Here is a 21,213-nt window from a genome sequence, read left to right on the forward strand (position 1 = left end):
AAAGCCAACTCAAAAAGGAGGTGTTGGAGAGTCCTAAAGGTCAGGATGGGGAGACGCAGGGGCAAGAGCTCCCATCCTGGGTACCATCCAGGAGGCTCCTTTGTGGTGCAGCTGTCCCCCTTCACTCCAGTTGGGTCTTGATCTTCTTTCCTGATGGGTCTGATGGAGATCATCTCTGAGGTGCCATCCAAGTCAGAAATGCAACTCAAGCCTCAAGAGCTGAGGCTAAGATGAATAAGTCCATCAGAGAAAGACAATTATCATACGGTCTCACTCATGTGTGGAATATAAGGAATAACGCAGAGGATCATAGGGACAGGGAGAGAAAATGGAATGGGAAAAATCAGACAGGGAGAAAAACCATGAGAGACTCTGGACTCTGGAAAACAATCTGAGGGCTGCAGAAAAGGGAGGTGGGTAGAGGGATGGGGTAACTGGGTGATGGACATCACATAATGTGATGGACACTGGGCATTATATGTAACTAATGAATCACTGAACTTTACATCAAAAACTAATGATGTATTATATGTCGGCTAATTGAATTTAAATTTTAAAAAATGGGGGAAAAAAAAAAGAGTTGAGGCACTGGGCCTTCTAAAGCACATCACCACCTCCCTATCTCTACACCTGCATCAATGTCTATTTGCTCTGTCCATATAACCATGGCCAGACATATGATGGATACAGATATAAACATATACGTGTGTATGGGCTTCTAGTCTAACTCACTGCATTGTTTAATCTTGTTTTTAAATAGAGTAAAATGTAGTAATAACTGCACCCCGTAATAAATAGGAATTGCTCAAGTATTTTTGTCTGGATGATAATAAAAATAATAAGATCAGGGACGCCTGGGTGGCTCAGCTGGTTAAGCAGCTGCCTTCGGCTCAGGTCATGATCCCAGCGTCCTGGGATCGAGTCCCACATCAGGCTCCTTGCTCATTAGGGAGCCTGCTTCTCCCTCTGCCTCTGCCTGCCATTCTATCTGCCTGTGCTCACTCTCTCTTCCTCTCTCTCTCTCTGACAGATAAATAAAATCTAAAAAAAAAAAAAATCTAAAAAAAAATAATAAGATCAGTATCATTGTGATATGATGATGATAATAGTCATAGTTACCATTATCTAAGTGCTTACAGTGTTCCAGCACCGTGCCAAGCATTTTATAAATATTAGCTTATTTAATTCTCATAAATCTCTATGTATTTACCTTATTTAATGATGAGAACCTGAGCCTTAGAAGAAATAAGAAACTTGACCCAAGACTTTACAGCCAGTGTGTGGTGGAGTCAGGGGTCCTTTGCATTCAGTCTAACCCAGGGAGGGTGCTCTGAACCACTGAACTATATGATCATATTTCATGTTTAAGATCTTATCTGAGTACAAATTTTACTTATCCTATGTAAGGATATCCTATGAAGCTGCATTCAACACTGTTTGTTGGCATGGTGAATTGATTTAAGATGAGTAATATGCCTTTTATGAATTCCTATTTAATATTTTATGCCTACGATATACTCTAGAGGATGGACTCTCTTCGGCAGCAGCGTGGATCCCAGAGATAGATCCTAGATACCTAGTATCAATCAAGTTCTCATTGGAATTTCTCCTTTAATCTGGGATGCTCGCACTATGGTTATTTAATGCTGAGGATACCTTAAAAACATCGATGATTGATGTTTATGGATGTAGATGTATCCCTGGGTGAGATCTATACTCCCTATTAAGAAACATGAAATCACATGATAAAATATTCCACCTAGAGTCTGAAGGGGAAAGAGACTCTTACAATATTGGCACCATCGAAAAGAATATATCACTTCGGTCGTTCCCTGTTAGTCAAAGACAAAATAGAACGCCTGCTGCTGATTAAACTTAGGGAATGAGATTAATCCAAAAATTAAATCTAGTTTGGCTAGAACAGCACATTTTTAGCATTAAGATAAATTCTCACATTTTCTTCACATAGAACAAAACTCAAGGACAGATAAAAAAATGTGACGTGAGTCGGACAGTAACACGGAGCACTCTTCCTAGACTGGTAAACAAATGGGCAGCTGGGTTCTTGTATTTTCATGCAAAGACTGACATGCATGGCCATGGCCACTTTGCATGGTGATGCTTACACATTCGGGATATTCTAGGACTGGAAGTTTCATGCTCCTCTCCATAAACTTTGTTTGAAGGACAGGCTGTTGACAGATTTCTGTAGTTTTCTTCTCTACGCTATAGAAATTATTCATTCTTTAAATCATCATTGCAAAACACTCAGACCATATCTAAAAAAGTATATGGTTGTAAAAGTAATGATGAAATAAGGACAAAAATTGTGGTCAGATGCACAAAACTGGCCATTTCCAAAGTATAAGAACAGGATTTTTCATGTTTGTACTGTCTCTGTACCTCAGTCTGCCAGAGAAACCAAAACAACATGACTTACATAATCTCAATTTTTTTCCAGGTAATGAAATCCCAAGGGTTTGGGCCTCGATTATACAAGTGCCTTCAAGGTCACATCTTCTCTATCAAGAAGAGTGACAAAACCAGAATTTTCCACAGTGCAATTCACCTCTGCTTTGCTCTCTGTATTACTGATAATTCTTTGGGGGATACTGGAGGATTTGCCTCTGGATACAAAGCACAGGAAGGGCAGGGGGAGTGAAAAGGTCACTGAATGCGTCACTCATCAGCCATATGACTTGTGCGCTCGTAATGTTGATTTCTGCCCCCCTCCCCACCACCCCAGCCTGCTTAGTCTTTCAACTTCTGCTTGATATGAATGAAGCTAGAGCTCTCTCATGAGATAAACCAGATAGGGAACTCTTCAGCCCCCAGGATCATGGGTCAAGTGGGAGCATTCCCCTCCCAGGTTTGGACCCCTGCCCAAAAGTCTCTGAAAATCTGGTTGTTAGTAAACCTTCACGATCTGGGCCTGCCCTGCTATATTTCGAATCCTGAGGGAAAAAGGAACTTATCGAACCTCTTTTTAGAGGCTCCTCAGTGCCTGAAGTCAGTCTCCCAGAGGAAGCAGCAAGAATGCTGGTACCTGCCCAATGAGAACGCAGGCCAGACCAGTCCCGATTTGCAGAGCTCAGTGGGTTGAACGCCATGTTGGGCACTGCAGTTGCCGGCCCATCATTGGCAATGGGAAAAGAGCAGCAGGAAGATCCAGTTCCATGCATGGGGTAAACCTAACCAAAGCCCTCCTCCTCAGGTGACCATCTCCCTAAGTAATTCCCTTCTAGAGAGAGACTCCTGTGGCTGAAAACACCAAGGAAAGTGTTGCCTCTGATTTGTAAAGGAGAGTTCATTCCGATTGAGCGGGTAGTATGGAAGTGGGTTGCTTAATTCTCTCAGTGCATGAGGCGCCACCACCAAATTCTGACACTTGTACTGCAGTTTCTGCCACTTGTTCCTTCCTTGACCCAGTCTCCTTGACCCCGTCTCAGATGATCACAATGCTGATGGACCTGGTATTAGTGAGACATTCACCGTCAAGTACGGGATCCAGTATCAAGCCATCATTTCCATTCACCTGTCTAGAGGGGGCAGATCCCCAAATGCACCGTTAATGCGGCGGCCACTCCATTGTGCACCATGGCTTCCTCGCCACCAGTGGCTTCAACAGCGCCTTAGGCCGAGGATGTGTTACACCTAAATCCAAGACAGAGCAATAACCACCAAGCTCATGCTGCAATGTTCTTTAAAGCGTTACCTCCTAAATACATTTAAGTTAGTGGTGCGGCAAAGTAGAAAGAACGCTTATCATCAAGGGCCATCTCTGTCCCTCATTATAGTGTGAATTCAGACAAACCACTTCTAAGCACTTCAGTTTCCCATCAAGGAGATACTTATTAATGCTTATCTCGTGGGATCGGTGGGAGAACAAGTAAGACTCTTGTGTTCATACTAACATTAGATTACATTATAAATTACCTTGGTGTCCGACTAGCCACAAATGGTGCTCTCATAGCTATCAGTGGCAGAGCAGGTTCTGAGGCTTCTAGAATACCTTCTTTCGCCTCAGCCCTATCCCAGGCCACATTTCTAAACACCAACTCAATTTTAAAAGGCAACTTAATTTTGGACTCTTTTCAAAGTGACATGCAACCATATTAACCATTTAATCAGAGTAGAATAAGTAGGGAAATATACAGCACCTCTGTCTAGTCAACTAGGAGTTGGATGAGTAGCAGACTAGAAAGCAGTGTCTCAGCACGAGCAGGAAACCGAGTCCCCAGGACAGCTGCTGGCTTACAGGAGCCTGCTGTAACCGACGGGATAATTCACCCTCCCAAACCTTCACAGAGAAGAAATAGGAGCCCTGATTTTCCCATGAAATGGGGATGAAAATGATTAGCCCAGGACTTGGGGCGGAGGGAGCAGCAACCTTCTATGAAGAGGGACATCATAAGCTCTTCTCATCTTCTGTCCTTGCTGGAAGGGATGCTGTTCCAAATGCACAAACCTCAAGGACTCAGCACCTGTTGTCACCGCATTTACTTCTTCGTCAGCAAAGAAGGTGGAGACCAAGAGTACCGTTTGCCCTGCTGATAGGAACAGGATTACTGTCCTTCACCATCAGCAACCAGCAACCAAATAACTAGATTCCAGGTCACAAGGAGCCAACATTACATGGGAAGGCGGCAGTAAACCTGACACCAGCAGCAACTGGCTCATGCCCAGGCCTGGCTCAGTGGGATGTTGACCAGTGAGATCACCTGAATTTCCCAGAAAGCATGGTGAACTTAAGTGTGAAGGCTATTACCCAACATAAACATTTTAATTGCTTTGTTCATGATGATCCACACAAACTTTGGAGGTTGAAACAAAAACAAAAAACAAAAAAACAGCCATAGTGACTTCAAGTAACCCGTAGTGGCTTAAAAAGTCAGAATGTCCATCCATACGTGAGGGCAGCAAAAGTCTAGAACTGCGGTGTCCAATAAAGTGGCCACTAGCCTTGTGTGGCTATTTACCTTTACCTTTAAATTAATTCAAAGAAAATTGTAAATCCAGTTACTTGGTCTCGCTAGCCACATTTCACATGCCCAGTAGCCACATGGGTCCCCCAGCTGCCGTACTGGATCGCACAGATGTAGGACATTTCCACCACTGCGGAACATTCTAAGGGACAGCGCTGCTCCAGACTGTGGTCAAGTTCAAAAAAACAAGACAAGAGGCCCTGGGCCAGGAGCGGGTTTTGCTTCCCAGAAACGGGCCCTGCATAACGCACAATAACAGTGCTTTTGCATACCGCAGCCCCTTGCAAATGTCAGCTCTCCGATGATGGTGCCACTGTCCAAAAAGGCTAGCTCAATTTGCATTATGTGTTTTCTGCGACCTCAGTATATTTGCATGCCTCCTTTCATGACCTATTTGTTCAGCCTATCCTGCCTATGAAACCTTCAGCTTCTCCACTTTCAAACAACTCTCGGGGAGTTGTTCTCCTATTAATCTGTCAATGTCAACCTACCAACACCCTTACCGGTGTCATGAAAGCAGCCGGGGCTTAGCACAGCGCATAAGCGTTCCATGACTCACACTTATAATTTTCCCTAACTTCTGCTTGTCCATTCTCAGATTCCTTGAGGGTCGGGCCTCCCTTCTCTCTGGCTCCAGGCCCATGTGCGGCTGAGGCAGGTCACACACGCACACATGGGTTCTAACTGCCAAGAGGCCACACCCTGGGAGGCTGTGAGTCATCGTTAGCACCTGGTGTGGTGTTTGTCATAGCCGCCCTCTTGCCTGTAGCTGGGATTCTGCACCCTCGAGGTGCACCTGAGTAATACTGCAGCTCTGCACACGACATCTCCAGCTCCAGCGTACGTCACGGAGAGGGAATGTTCAGCCCACGGTTTGACAAGTGCAGATCTGTGGGAATTCTCATCTGAGTTTGTGTGCCGTTTTAGCTGTTGATCTGTTCACCATGGCGCGTCCCACAAGCGCCTCACACTCAAGATGCTGACTGCATCATCTGTTTCCTTCAGAATGGTTCCTCTCCCTGAATTTATTTCTGCCCGTTCCTCTTCCTGAATTTATTTCTGCCCAAGTCACAATTCCAGAAATTATCTTGGATTCCTTCTCCTGCTCCTTCTCACACTTCACAGCAATCAGACACCAAAGCCAAGCCTTCTGGTCTCCTTTCTTGTGAATCTGTCCATCAGCACACCCCACTGCAGGGTCATCTTTTTTGGCCTGGAAATTGTAGGAGTCATTTCCTTGGACCTCTTGCCTTCACCTCACCCCTTCCAGCCAGTCTTCCAGATTGCAGTAAGAGTGATCCCTCCAGAAGCAAACTGGATTGTGGCACTCCTCCATTAAAAATTCTTTACTGGGGAGCACCTGGGTGGCTCAGTGGGTTAAGCCTCTGCCTTCAGCTCCGGTCATGATCTCAGAGTCCTAGGATCGAGCCCCACATCGGGCGCTCTGCTCAGTGGGGAGCCTGCTTCCCCACCTTCCTCTCTCTCTCTGCCTGCTGCTCTGCCTACTTGTGATCTCTTAAAAAAAAAAAAAAAAATCTTTACTGGATCCCCATTGTCTTTGGCATCAAGTCCAAACACGTTAACAAGGTACTCAAGGTCCTTGACAGCCTGACCTTCAACTCTGAGGGCACCTCTTCTGTGAAGTTTCTAAGCTTCTGCGAGGGGTCAGGTGTCTTTGTTGTTGTCCCTCCTCTGCATTCCCGTAACACTCTCTGGGCTTGAGCCCACCTTGGGATACATCTTCCTGTCTTGCCAAACCCACCCCCCCAGCTGGAAGCTACCCGGGAGCAGGTGCTGTTTACTGTCCTGTTTCCAGTGCCCCCCACCTAAGAGGAGCTCCATGAATGTGTGACGGCTGACAGTTACAAGAACATTTTTGGAATGTGCACATGTTGTTGAAGTCCTAGTGATAAAGTTGTTAACAGCCAAAACACGAATCCTCATCATGAACAAGAGAAAACAGGAGATGCTGTTACTTGGGAGTGGAGTAGGGAATGGTCCCTGACATGGCCTGAGAGGCAAGGAGTTTAGTAAGGCTGCCAAGGTACAATGGCCAGTTTGGGCTTGAAGATGAGTCAGTTATATTCAAGCACTTGGAAACCTCCACACTGGTGTTGACCAAAGAGGGACCAGTGAAAGAGAGTCTCCTTTCCCAGGCATACTTCTCTGCAAATGGACATATGGCTTCTTCAAAGCCCTGGCTAAGTTCCTTTTGTCACATATCAGTAAGAACACAAAGACGTAAGAGAGTCTGGGCTGAGGCTCTCTGTGGATGGAGGAAACTCGGAAGGGCCCCAAGTTGGCCTGGGACTCAGTTGTACTTTATAAGAGAAATCTTGCTATAAAAACATGACTTAATGTTCCACCAGGGGACTCACCGGATTAAACTGGGTACTAATTTTGTGATTCAATCATAGATTAACTGGAATACCTGGTGAGCACGCCCCTCTGTGGGCAAGCCAGGGCGCCGGAGGTCTTCAGCAGCACTGATGGAGCACACAAATGCTAACCTGATATTGGGCAAAGCCAGCAGCGAACGCTTCATTTCTCCTTCATTTCTGTGCTTTGTCTGAGTTCCACTAGGTAATTTAAAAATAGGCCATGGCAGCAAAATGGGGCAACTGTCAGTTCACATTGCAGCTGCTTCCAGAACATTGTCCTGCCTTTTTTAACAGATAAGCAAGACAGCCTCAAGTCAGTCCTTCCACTGGGATGATTCTGCCATGTGGCCGGGTGATACAAATCCCAATTGTTATCCCAGCTCAGTGAAATTGTTGATGCCGAGAATCAATGGCCTCTGACTCAGAGAGTTCCTTGTGTTAATTGGACTCAGCATCTCCGAAATTGCATGGAAGAAGATCATACTAAAGTAGCTTTTCCCCGCATTTTATGCAATGCTATGTATTTACATTTACCATATTTTATTTAAATTCCCTCCTTTAAAAAGAATGGCCCTAATTATTTTTTAAACCCCCAAAACTTGTTAAAAACCAATTAAAATTCCAGCTATCAAGATTTAAAAATTTTTCAATTGCAAGATGTTATTTGGGTGCAGACCTGCATTAAACATGATTTATAACATGCAGCATTTCATCCTAAAATTTTCTTTGGTATTGCTTTTATATTGCTTTATTCAATAAGGAATCATGAACCACTTGCATCCAAGACATGGTGTTAGGTGCCATAGGGACAGGCCACTAAAGAAACCATGCCCTGCCCTTGGGTAGTTCACAGTGCTGGCAAAATAAGATGTCGCATGAACGCCTGCAGTTCAAGACAGTATCTGACGAGTGTAAGAAAAGGCAGAAGAAACCCTGGAGAAGCTTCACAGAGGATGCAGATTTTCCCCTGGATCTTAAGGCACGACAGGATTTGGGGAGCTGGAAGTGGGGGTGGGGAGCTTAGGCAGGTGGAAGGAACAGCCGAAGTCAAAGACATACAGGCACTCTTGGGCAAGGGTGAGCTGTCTGGTCTTCCTGCGCCATGGGACATGTACATCAGATCTCTCTTCAGAGCTCCCCTCCCTGGGGGGCACCGGTCATATCCCTCCTGCACCCCTTCCTTAGGATCAGGGGACAGGAGGGTGCCCTTCTCGCTCCGAGGTCTGCTCCTAGGCTCTGATGGAAACACAGGTGCACTAAGGCTTGCCATGTTTTATTCCACCATCCCCTCTCCCATCCCCCACCACCCCTATTGTTTCTTGGCCATTCTCATTCAGTGAGGACTCTGGCAGTGGCTGGCTCTCTGTTCACCGGTCTCCTGGTCTCCTGCCACAATCCTGGATGACTTTAGCACCCACCCGGATAATCAGGCCACACACACCCTGGCTTCTCAGTTCCAGATGCATCTTAAGTGTCCCCCTCCATGCCACTCTGCCACCACCTCCCCCCGCCACCGGCACATCCTGGACTGCGACATCAACCAAAATCCACGGATCATACCAGACTTCCAGCTCTTCTGCTCATCCCTTTTTACTATGACATCTCTTCCACCTCTTGGGAACCTCTGGTCCATTGGCCCTTTGCTCTCTCGTGGGCCCCCTTACTGACTTTCCCTTCCTAAGCAGCCTAGATTCTGTGCTAATCCTCTTAATAAGGGGCACCCAGGTGGCTCAGTCGGTTAAGCATGCAACTCTTGATCTCAGCTCAGGTCTTGTTCTCATAGTTGCTGAGTCCAAGCCCTACTTTGGGCTCCATGCTGGGCATGGAGCCTACTTTAAAAAAAAAAATCTTAATAATTCCCTTGCCTTTTATCTTTTTTCTCATCTCTCTGGCAAAAATCTGGGCCATCCGTGGTCTCTGGGTCTCTATCAAGGCCCCTGGCAACTGCTGGAGAAAAATCACTGAAATGTGAGATGTAGTACCCACTGAAAGGTCACAGCCACCAGCCTCCTGGAACTCCTCAGTGCTGCCCAGTTTCCCTGTTCAACCCTCTCCCACTTCAAACCTTCTTCCCTTTGTGCAGTGTTTAGTCCCTCCTCTCTTCCACCCCACCCCTTAGTGGTCCTCAGACAGAAACTTCTTCAGCTCAATGCTGCCCTGCCCACTCATTCCCTTCCTTGTGCGCCACCCACCGCTCTGTCCCACCCGTTATAAGCCTCTCCACCCCCACTCAAGATCCCCGCTCCTTGCTGTCCTCCAGCCCCTTATCCATCCAGCTCCCTTCACCTGCCTGCATCTCCAGCTGCCCCAGAGCATCTAATCATGATCCAAGTTCTCCTACCAAAAAAGAAAAAAAAGAACAGTTCTTCCTTGATCCCACATCCCTTCCACTTGTTTCTTCTCCTTTACACACAAACTTCTCAAAGAATTATTTACACTGACTGACTCCATTTCCCCACCTCCCACTCACTCCTCAACCCACTCCAATCTGGCTTCCATGCTCGTCATTCCACCGAAATGGCGCTTTGTCAAATGACTTCCACGTCTCTGAACCCAGCAGGTCTTTCAGTCCTTGCCATGCTTGCTCTCTCGGCAGTGTTGACGGCCTCCTTACTCCATCCCTCTTGAAACACTGTGTCCCTGAGCTCCTACAAAGCCACCTTCTCCTCCAGGGTGCCTCCCTGTCTCCTCCTCCTCCACCCAGGCTGAGTCCCGGGGTTCCTCAAGGTTTGGTGCTCTTCTCTCTCCATACCTTCGGGGGTGGGGGGCGGTATCCTATTTTTGTATCACAGACCTCTGGGACAGTAGGGTGAACTCTCTAGATCTTCTCAGAACATTTTCAGATACATAAAATAATAATATATAGGGTTTCAAAGGAAACCACTTTCATCGAAAGTCATCAAAATATTTTTAGAAATCTGTGATTCAGTAATGTCTGTGAAATGTGAAAATATCTATGATTGCGCTTGGTGACAAAGTCGCAAGTACTGCCGATACTATGGTGGTTCGTTGCCTGCGTTCAGAAATGAAAGCCATATTTAGATTTCAGTTGAAGGTTAGTCGAAATAAACATGTAATTTTCCCATCCAAGTTCATGCCCCACTCCCAAGAAGTCCTGCTCTATAAATTCTCCATAGGTCACCTTCTCAAAATTAAAACTACCATAGTCAAGATGTTAACTGCCAATGACTCCCAGATCTCTATATCCAACCCAGAACTCACTTGTAATCTCCAGGTCTGAATATTCAACTGTTTACTTATTACTTCTACTTGGAAGGCTCCACAGAAGCAATACTATAGTCCCCAACCTGGCCCTTCACGCTTGCTTTTGTGCGGCATCATCAGAATGTGGCACTTTCTCTCCTCCTTACCCTCATATTCAATTCAATCACCAAGTCTTTGCCATTTTACTTCCCCAATAGCTTTTTAATTTGTGTGTGCTTCTCTTCCATTTCCTAGTTAGGTTAGGAGACCTCCTAGCCAAGTCATCTCTTCTGCTCCTCCGCCTAAATCCCTCTCTCCCCACTGCAAGTGGAGTGATAGTGATGAGTGGAACCCTGGCCCACTTCAACCCCCTCTGTGGCTTTCTGTACTTTCAGAATGGAAACCAAAATCCATCATGGAGCCAACAAGGAAGGCCCTGTCGGATCTGGCCTGCTATACTGCTCCATCCACACTGGCTTTGGGTCCTCCTATGTGCCAGGCCACCTCCTGGTGGCCTCCTGCTAAGGAGTCTTTGTACATGCTGTTCCCTCTTCTAACAACACACACCCTGCCTTCCCACTGTGCCTCCAATGTCAGCCCAGGTCTTTTCCTCAGAGAGGTTTTTCCAAACTGCCCCTCCCCCAACTAGATTAGGGCCCTTCTGCCCTATCTTCTGAGGCTGTTCATATGCTTCCCCCCTTTTTAAAAAAAATTTAGGACATGTAATTTTACATTTAATGATTATTTGATTAAATGATCTACCTATCTAGACTGTAAGCTCTGTAAGAACCAAGTCTTTGTTTTACTCATCATTCCCATATCCCAATGTATGTGGCTATATTGCCTTTTCCACAAAGAGTCACTGGTTAGTATGAATTTATGTTCCTCCTAAAGCACCAAGTGTGGGAGGTATCTTTTAAAATTTATCTCACATTGACTTTCCTATATTGATCATTGATCTCTCATTGTTACCAGATGATAACATGAAGGAAACATTTTAAATCTAATGAAATGTTTATTATGAGCCATAAAAAGAAAACTGGCAGTGTTCCCACTAAGTACCTAGTTTATCCCAGCAGCCCAGCAATATCTATATATCTATACTACTGCTCCATTTCTTTTTTTTTTTAATTTTTTTTCTTAAGGTTTATTTATTTATTTATTTGACAGACAGAGATCACAAGCAGGCGGAGAGAGAGGAGGAAGCAGGCTCCCCGCTGAGCAGAGAGCCTGATGTGGGGCTCGATCCCAGGACCCTGGGATCATGACCTGAGCCGAAGGCAGAGGCTTTAACCCACTGAGCCACCCAGGCGCCCCACTACTGCTCCATTTCTTAACATTTTACTCTGAGAGCTTCAAAACATATAGAAGAGTTGACAGAATTGTGTAGTGAATATCCATATATCCACCACTCACAGTCTACCATTGTTGACATTTTGTTATATTTGCTTTATCACATATCGATCTATCCAACCACTGATCCACCTTGTGTTCTGGTGCATTTCAAAGCCAGTTGCAGACATCTGCCCTCCCCCCCACCTCAAAACGCTTCAGTATGTACATCATTAACTAGCACTGAATATTTGTTATGGCTTTTGTGGTTTTGATTGTTCATGTTTTTTTTTTCAATTTTTTAGAGGTAGGAATTACCTGTAATGAATTGTGAAAATTTTAACAGTAATAATGAGTTTTGACAGTAATTTGAGTTTTTAACAGTAATAATGAGTTTTGACAAATGCATGTAACCATGTAACCCCCCCAAAAAACACAACAAAACCATGTAACCCAAACCCCCATCAAGTTTTCATCACCCCATGAAAACTCCTTATGCCCCTTTTTTAGCCAATTCTTATGCCTGTCCCCTCTCTGCTATTCTGCTTTCCCCATAAATTAGTTTTGCCTTTTCTTGTTCCATTTAAAAAATATATATATTTTATTTATTTTAGAAAGAGAGACAGAGACAGAGCAGTGGGGGAGGGAGAGAGAGTCTTAAGCAGACTGCACTGAGAGCAGAACCCAACACGGGGCTTCATCTCAAGACCATGAGATTATGACCTGAGCCAAAACCAAGAGTTGGATGCTTAACAAACTACACCACCCAGGACCCCTCTTGTTCTATTTTCTAAAATGGTTTTAAGTTCAACTTTTAAGTCACCTCAGACCCTTTTTAGAACTAGGTGGAATATACTAAGTTGGTGAGATAAATGAGCCTGTGTAATAATGAAATTAAAATTACATATGAGTAACTAATCAAAATTATAATCTTCTTCCAAAATGACAAAGACTTTTTTTTTAAGATTTTATTTATTTATTTGACAGACAGAGATCACAAGTAGGCAGAGAGGCAGGCAGAGAGAGAGGAGGAAGCAGGCTCCCCGCCAAGCAGAGAGCCTGATGCAGGGCTCTATCCTAGGACCCTGAGATCATGACCTAAGCCGAAGGCAGAGGCTTAACCCACTGAGCCACCCAGGCACCCCGACAAAGACTTTTTAAAAAAAAAAAAGAGAATAGTTGGAAAAGTTATAGAGAAACTGGCATTCTCATACACATCTAGAAATGTAAATTGACACCAATATTTCTGGCAGACAATTTGGGAACAAAAAACTTTAAATCTTTGTAATGCTTTTAATCTACTAATATAAATTCCCACTTTGGGAAACTTAAGGAGATAATTAAAGATGTGCATAAATCTATAAGAATATTCATCATAGCATTATTTATTATAGCAAAAAGCTGGAAGCAAAGTATATGACCAACAGAAAGAATTATGATAGATCCATCCAGTAATTGAGGAGTATATTATGAAGATAAAGAGAACTACCAAGAAAGAATGAACTTTATGTAGTGGGTTTAGTCTTAGAGTAATATTTGTATTGTAATTTTCACATTATTTCACATTTATTACAGACTAAAACAAAAAATATTAATATAATTAAGGCATAAACATAAAATACAAATATAAAATTATTAAAGGAAGGGAAAGTTCCTTATAGTGTTACATTTTAATTAGAAATATCACTGTGAATTCATAATTTTTAAAATACGTATTTCTAATAAATTTTATTGAAAGGATTGAGGAACAATGCTATGCCACTAGCAATGAACGCACCTCACAAATATTAATTCCTAAGTACCGTTTTAACTAAAAGGACCCAGAGCTTCTTGGATTCCAGGCCTGAGACAGGTAAAATACAAGGCAAAACTATGATATTTTATTATACCAGAAAGCAAAGAAGTGCTCAAAGACAAGTCAAAAGTCAAACTCAATGAACCATTTTTGGTACATTTTAAGCATCAAAGAATGTGATGAGGTAACTGAGTAAAATATATCCTTGAGACCACAATGATAATAAATAAATTACATACGTAAATAAAAGAGAAGGGGGAGATTTCTCCTTTAGAGAAGAATGCCAACTATTACTTATAGAAGAAATAACAGAATTAGAAAAATCATCATTTTGCTATCTCTGTGTTATTATAAAATCAGGAAAAGTACATCCAAAGATGCTAAAATCATTGGGTAAAATGTTGTTTATGAATAGGCTAGTCAGTGTCAAAGAATCATCTATAAGATTACCTACTAATTGCAATGGGGGGGAAAATGTAACTTTACATTGAAGAAATCTGGTAGTCACACTTTTCCCTAGAGATCAAACAGAATTATCAAATAGCATTATGAGGTGCTGACATGTGATGTTATGAAGAATATCACACCACCTACAGAATATGCATACCAAAAATGGTTAATGTGAATTTTATTATGAGGACACAATCAAATTCGGAACCTAAGACCTATGAGGCTGGGACTCTTCAAAACAGTAAAAAAACATGAAAAAAGGGGCACCTGGATGGCTCAGTGGGCTAAGCCCCTGCCTTCAGCTCGGGTCATGATCTTAGGGTCCTGGGATAGAGCCCCGCATCAGGCTTTCTGCTCAGCAGAGAGCCTGCTTCCCCATCTCTCTCTGCCTGCCTCTCTGCCTACTTGTGATCACTGTCTGTCAAATAAAATCTTTTTTAAAAAATGAAAAAAGGGGGCTCCTGGGTGGCTCAGTGGGTTAAAGCTTCTGCCTTCGGCTCAGGTCATGATCCCAGGGTCCTGGGATCGAGCCCCACATCGGGCTCCCTGCTCAACAGGGAGCCTGCTTCCTCCTCTCTCTCTGCCTGCCTCTTTGCCTACTTGTGATCTCTGCCTGTCAAATAAATAAATAAAATCTTAAAAAAAAAAATGAAAAAAGCAAAAAAGAAAACCAAAGACTAAAGGGACATAAAACTGCATGCAATGCATATACTCTGATTGGATCATAGATCAAAACCAACAGTTAAAAAGACATTTTTGGACAATCTGAATATGTTCCACATATTAGACAATGTCATGGAACTCTTACATTTTCTTAGGTAAAATAAACGGTACTGTGGCTTTGTAGGAGAATGTTTTGATAGGAGATGCATGTTTAAGTATTTAGGGTGAAGTATCATGAAGTCTAGTCACTATGAAATTCTTCAGAAAAAGAACAGAGAGCACATGCATGAGAGCACACACGTGCAATCTGACAAGCGAAAGAGTAATGGGTGTTTGGTTTTTTTTAAAGATTCTTTTTTCTAATTTGAGAGAGAAAGCATGAGAAGGGGGAGGGTCAGAGGGAGAAGCAGACTCCCCACTGAGCTGGGAGCCCAATGCAGGACTCGATCTCAGGACTCCAGGATCATGACCTGAGCCAAAAGCAGCTGCTTAACCAACTGAGGTGCCCAAGAGTAATGGGTGTTACTTGTACTATTCTTTCAACTTCTCTGTAGATCTGACATTCTTCAAATTAAGACTGAAAAAATTTTAAACAGGTATCTGTTGATACACTGTATCATTAAGTGAAACAGTAGACATGGAACAATTCTATTTTTTAATCCTATTCACACGTATGCATTGATGTGTGTTAGAGTAAGGTCAGTGGCTGTGACAACGGGACCCAAAGCATGGTGGCTCCATCAGGACGGAAGTTCTTGTGCCTGTGACAGTTCAGGCTGGATGAACCAGATCAGCAGGCAGGCAGCTCTCCTCCACCGGGACTTTCAGAGACAGGCTGATAATGGTTCGATCGTCTTCAACCCCCGACTTTCAAAGTTGTTACCTTGCAACTTGAAGTGCTGAGCCAGACACTGAGGCAGAATGCACATATCACTCCCACTCCCACCGGCTGGTGAGACTTCCCTCCTGAGTTCACATCCAGTGGCAGGGGTTCAGTTCAAGGTGGGCGGCCATATCTAGCTTCAACTCATTACTTGAGAAGGTATTTCTCGGTGGAAAGCTGGTTGCCTCCATCACAGTCATGAAAAGAGTCTTAAAGAATACAGACCAAGCTATTTGCAGTTTTTATTTCAAGGGTAATGCGGTTTTGAAGGTTTTAAATTTTCTTAGGCTTGTCTTTATTTTCCCATTATGAACATGCATTTCTTTTGTAATGAATTATACTTTATAAAAATAAGCCACTGAAACTACAAAAAGATTATTTCACTGGCAAATCTGGAAGGGATGCTTTATTTTCCTGCTCTGAAAGATACATGCTAGTCTTAACACCGTGTTAAGCATTTTTCTACTCAGACTTCCAGCCTCTATCATATTGACTCTCAATCCTTTGCTTGAGTCTCAGAGACCCCTCCCCACCATCTGACCCTACCTTGCTATCCAGCTTTTGTTCTCCCGCTCCTCCCACACTCTCTGCTCTGGCCCCTTGCCCTGCTGTCTGAGAATCATGCCTGACTTCTTACTCCATCCATACCTTGGCTCCTGTGCTGCCTCTAATCGACTCAGTTACTAGTCATCCTTCAGGTTCCAGAAACCACCACCTGCCTCATGAACCTTGCCTTGACTTCATATCATTTTCTCTGAGTTCCTTTGGAATTCAGAATTGGTGCCACCCAACTGATCGCTTAATTAAATGTTGTTTTGCATTTTGCTAGTATGATATAATCTTCTCTTTCCCACTGCAAGCTTTTTGTCTTCAGATTCCTTCATGGTGCCTAGCATGGGGTTGAAGACATAGTAGTTGCAAATGATACTTCTCAGTTAATTCCCACATTTTAGATATATTCTTTTGAGTAGGAGGTAATCTTGTAGGTGATCTCCATTTGATGGCCAAATCTTTCACGTTCCTCAGATGCTCCTCTCAGCTAAAAGGGGAATGTGAAATCAAATAAAGAATGGAGGAGAAATACATTGTAGCCACACTGCATGGGAGAAATACCCACTGAGGGCAGTCTCAGTGTGCTACTAAACACTATACTGGGGGTGCCTGGGTGGCTCAGTTCATTAAGCGTCTGCCTTTGGCTCAGGTCATGATCTCAGGGTCCAGGGATCAAGTCCCACGTTGGACTCCCTGGTCAGCAGGGAATCTGCTTCTTCCTCTCCCTCTGTCTGCTGCTCCTCCTGCTTGTTCTATCAAATAAATCTTTTAATAAATAAATAAACCTTTTAATAAACACTACACTGTAGCATTCAAATTTTAAAAATCCAACATTTTCCGGCCACATACCACTTCCTTACCCACTGCCCACCACAAAGAACTCTATCCCAGAGAACACCATACATACTTGTCCCCAAAAGCATGAAAATGTGTCACCACCCAGGTATGTCTACAACACACAAGGGATCAATCTGCATTACAAGGAATACCTAGCAAGTGTCAGGAAATCTGTCATGTTTGCTATTTCAGTAGCTTGCAGCTCTGAGTTTCACCCAGAGGCCATTCTATAGTGAGATGGACAGTAAGCGCAAAGCCAACTCAAGAGTCCCACATGCCCGTCCTTCAGCGAGCAGACCCAGTGGTCATCAGACATTAATCATCAAGGCCACTACTGCTTTCAGATCAGTGTCTCAGGCTGAGTCATTCCAACCTGCTAGCATGAGAATCACAGACAATGGCAGGTTGGCGGCGGGGGGGGGGGGTGGGGGGGGGGGGCAGGTGTCTCTTTACCAAAGTCAATGGTATAGACCAGTGTGCATGATATTTATACATGTGACAGCCCATCTGACTCCAAAAAGCATCTTGTGGCAAAAATGGAGACCAAGGTTTATTGTTGATCCTGCTCTTACCCAGCCCCATCTGGCAGCCATATCTTCAGGAGGGAGAGACAAATGGGGTTAAGCAGCAATCTGATTCTGGCAGGTGGTACCTGAGTCCAAAAAACAAACAACCCCGCACAAAAAAACGTCAAACCCAAAAAAGGTCACTGATCCTTGTTCTTTACTGTTGTTGAAGTTTACAATTCTAGTAAGCTCAAAACTGTCCTGAACATGGGCAGGACTTTGCTGCTCTTAGAGTTTTTCTAGATAAGAGAAAGTTCAGCCTGCTTTGTGATACGGCCAGCATTCCGTGTAGAACATGCTAACTTTATGGTTCTTGAATACACAAAGGGGGCCACCCTATCCAGAATGCTGTTTATATGAGCTACCCTCAATTTTCTAAGGCTGTTTTTGTGTTTGAGGCACAATATGGGTGTGGAGTTTGGAGACTTTGAAAGTACACATTTGCATCCACAGTCCCTTGGTCATCCTTCCCATGTTGATATTGTTTGAATGTCGAGGATCACCATCTTGATCACGGTCCTTCATACTCTCATGAAAACACATTCATTTTGAATGTCAAAAACACACAGTCTTTTCTCTGGCACTAGCTTGACATTACTCTTTTCCTCTTCCCTTTTATTCCCAGCAGGTTGTACCCTGGTCTATACCATGTCAGAAGATCTGCTCAGCCCAGCTTACCATCACATGACATGTGGCAAAATGGGTTTAGTGTCTCCGTCAATCAGAATTCAGTAGCACACAGTGGGGGAGGGAAGGAGGTGGCATACCAGTAGAGAATCAGTTTCCTGGGTCTTAGAAACGAGCCATCAGGCAAGAGCTGGAAAATAAGTTGGTCTTTTCTGTCTCTGACTACTTCAGTCTCCTTTGCTCTACTAATCATCTCTTTTCACTGTCACCGTGCCATTCCAGACTCGACACTGTTAGGTCTCATATAAAAAAATCTCATCATTCTCACATCACTGAGGAAATGCATTCCACTCCCAACCCTTGGGTCTCCATCTCCCAGGCCTAACTAGAACCATTATAGCATCACTAAGCCATTACTCCAGTGCCCAGTACCACTGCATTCTCTGACAGAAGTTCCTTCTCTTCCTCATGTGATTCTTTCTCAGAGAGAGAAAGAGATTTTTCTTTTCTGAAGAGAGAAAGAGAAAGAAAGAGATTCTTTCTCTCTTTTGAGAGAGCCTAGCCCAGGGCAAGGTAATATCTCTATTAGGCCAGAAGAGCAAGTTGGGATTTTTGGAAAACGCTAAGTACAAATATAATAATGCTCTAGAAAATGTTAATTTTGACAATAACTTCTTTTAGTTCACATGGCTTCATTAGGACTTTCTCACCAAATTACAAATAGAGAAAAAAATCCTCACAAGTATCATGTAGCTTGATTTTTTAAAGTTTTTTCTAGTTCATTTTTTTTTAAACATTTTAGACTTGGATTTTGAAAGACAGAGCTGCTTTTCTTCCCTCAAAGGAATAGCAATGTGCTGTTGCCTCCACCTCCTTGTGACATTTCAACTTAGGAACATATGGGGGAAGGAATGAAAATTGTAATTACTGTTCGAAATTACAAGAGGAAAAGACTTTTAAAATCAACTTTCAATCAAAATAATTTAATTATTATTGTTTGATAATCTCTAAACATTGTAAATGTTTTCCATTAGAGCTTATACTCTGTGAAAAAGAAATTGTACCATGTTTTCTTAAGACTAGATACATTTCCACTGACTACTGACATTCATAAATTATATAGCTTTTGAAAGAAACCAAGAGTCCAATGAGGAACTGATCCACTTTCTCTGTTCCCATTTCTTGGGATTAGGTGACAATCCAATAGAATGTTTCATTGGGGATTTGGTTTTGCTTTCAACAATATGTAGTTAATATTCAGTAGTTAGCTAGTTTAATGGCTGAACATGAATGAACAGCTAATTGCAAAAGCCAGCACTTGCATGGCACTTACCGGATGCCTGGCGCTGTTCTAAGTGCTATCAACACATCTTAACTCATTCAATCCTCAAAGAACCACCAAAAGGTAGACCACTATTGTTCATGGATGAAAAAAAATCTGAGATGCAGAGAGATGAACTAAAACTAACCCTATATCACAAAATAACTCCATGAAAGGGCCAGGATTCACTCCCAGGAAGTCTTGAATACTATGCTTTAGTGCCAGAATGAGTTACTATGACTTGTCCCATCAAGGATCTTCCTCCCTGGATAATATGATGAGTTTTCATAGAAGAGGATAGAGGAAAATGGCAGATCATAAGAGGACGTGAATAAAGGCACAGAAAGTTGAAATGATTTACTTACGATGACTCAGAGAAGCAAGCACATTCATAAGTATTACAGTTCCTGCCATTGTGACTTTAGTTTCCTGCTGACAAAACACCCTCTTTCAGCTGCCATTTCTGGACTCTTTGGAATGATTACCAACCAGAAGTAAGTAAGTTTTATGGAACCAGGAACCAGAAAAGGATGTATTCAGAACGCAAGCGCACAATTCCATTGTAATAGGCACTGTCTAGGGGGCCAAACTTTCTTTCACCTTTGGTGCTATTAAAGGCTTGAGGTATGAGTGGATGAAGGAACAATAAATATGGCTTAACGCCCACCCAATAATAAGTCTTGTCACCAACCCACTCCTCCCAGTTCACCACTGCCTGGGACAAGCAAAGAAACCTGCCCTGGCTGAGGGTGATGAACCCACCAGTAATGGTGGACACCATTACTGTTCCTGATACTGTCAACTGTGGGTATTGGTAGTCTGAGCCCAGAGCATCTTTCCTATCTTTGCATTGGTTAGAAATAAAGGGCTGAGGGGGGCCAGTTGGTGAAGCATCTGCCATTGGCTCAGGCCCTCATCTCAAGGTCCTGGGGTTGAGCCCCGCATGCCCCCCCCCCACTACTCAGCAGGGAGTCTGCTTCTCCCTCTCCCCCTGCCAGTCTCCCCAGCTTGTGTACTCTTGCGCTCTCTTTCTCCCTCTCTGAAATAAATAAGTAAAATCTTTTAAAAGAGGAGGGGAGGAGGGAGGGAGGGAGGGAGGGGGGAGGGAGGGAAGGAGGGCTGAAGAACAGATCCTTGTATGAGCCGGATTATACACACCCTAATGGCAGGTGTTTGTTTTGGGCAGTTTGTGGAAGAAATTCCATCACATGTTCACTGTCTTAGGCATCATAATTAAAACCTACCCACATTTCCTTCTCTGAAAACAGCCTGTCTCATGCTCAGGTACAAACTAACGCTTCATCTTTGACACGTCACAATCATTTTCAAGGATTTCTATTAAATTCTCAAATCAAAAAGCAAAATGGAGAACCGATTCATTAAGTCCTTTCTTTTCCCTGTCCCTTATCTGATTTGTTTTCTGAAGCGACAGAAACAATAATTACTTGTTTGAAGGCTGCATCCAGACTCTAAATTACAAAACAGGACTTATAATCTTAGAGGATAATGATCTGTCCACCTGTAGATTTATACAGAGTTCTTTGGAGAAGACTGACAAGTAGGGGACTTTTCTTAGAGTTCAGTTTGTCTTACGTTGCGCCCAATGATTCAAAGCTA

The 21,213-nt window shown here is 43.4% G+C and overlaps 1 protein-coding gene across 2 annotated transcripts in view; it reads left to right on the top strand.

Annotated features, from left to right (window-relative positions):
* MARCHF10 (membrane associated ring-CH-type finger 10) overlaps positions 1-21,213 on the top strand; it is an 84,255-nt gene that overhangs the window by 16,933 nt on the left and 46,109 nt on the right. The window lies entirely within an intron of this gene.

Source organism: Lutra lutra, chromosome 16 (assembly GCF_902655055.1).
Source record: "Lutra lutra chromosome 16, mLutLut1.2, whole genome shotgun sequence".
Taxonomy (NCBI): domain Eukaryota; kingdom Metazoa; phylum Chordata; class Mammalia; order Carnivora; family Mustelidae; genus Lutra; species Lutra lutra.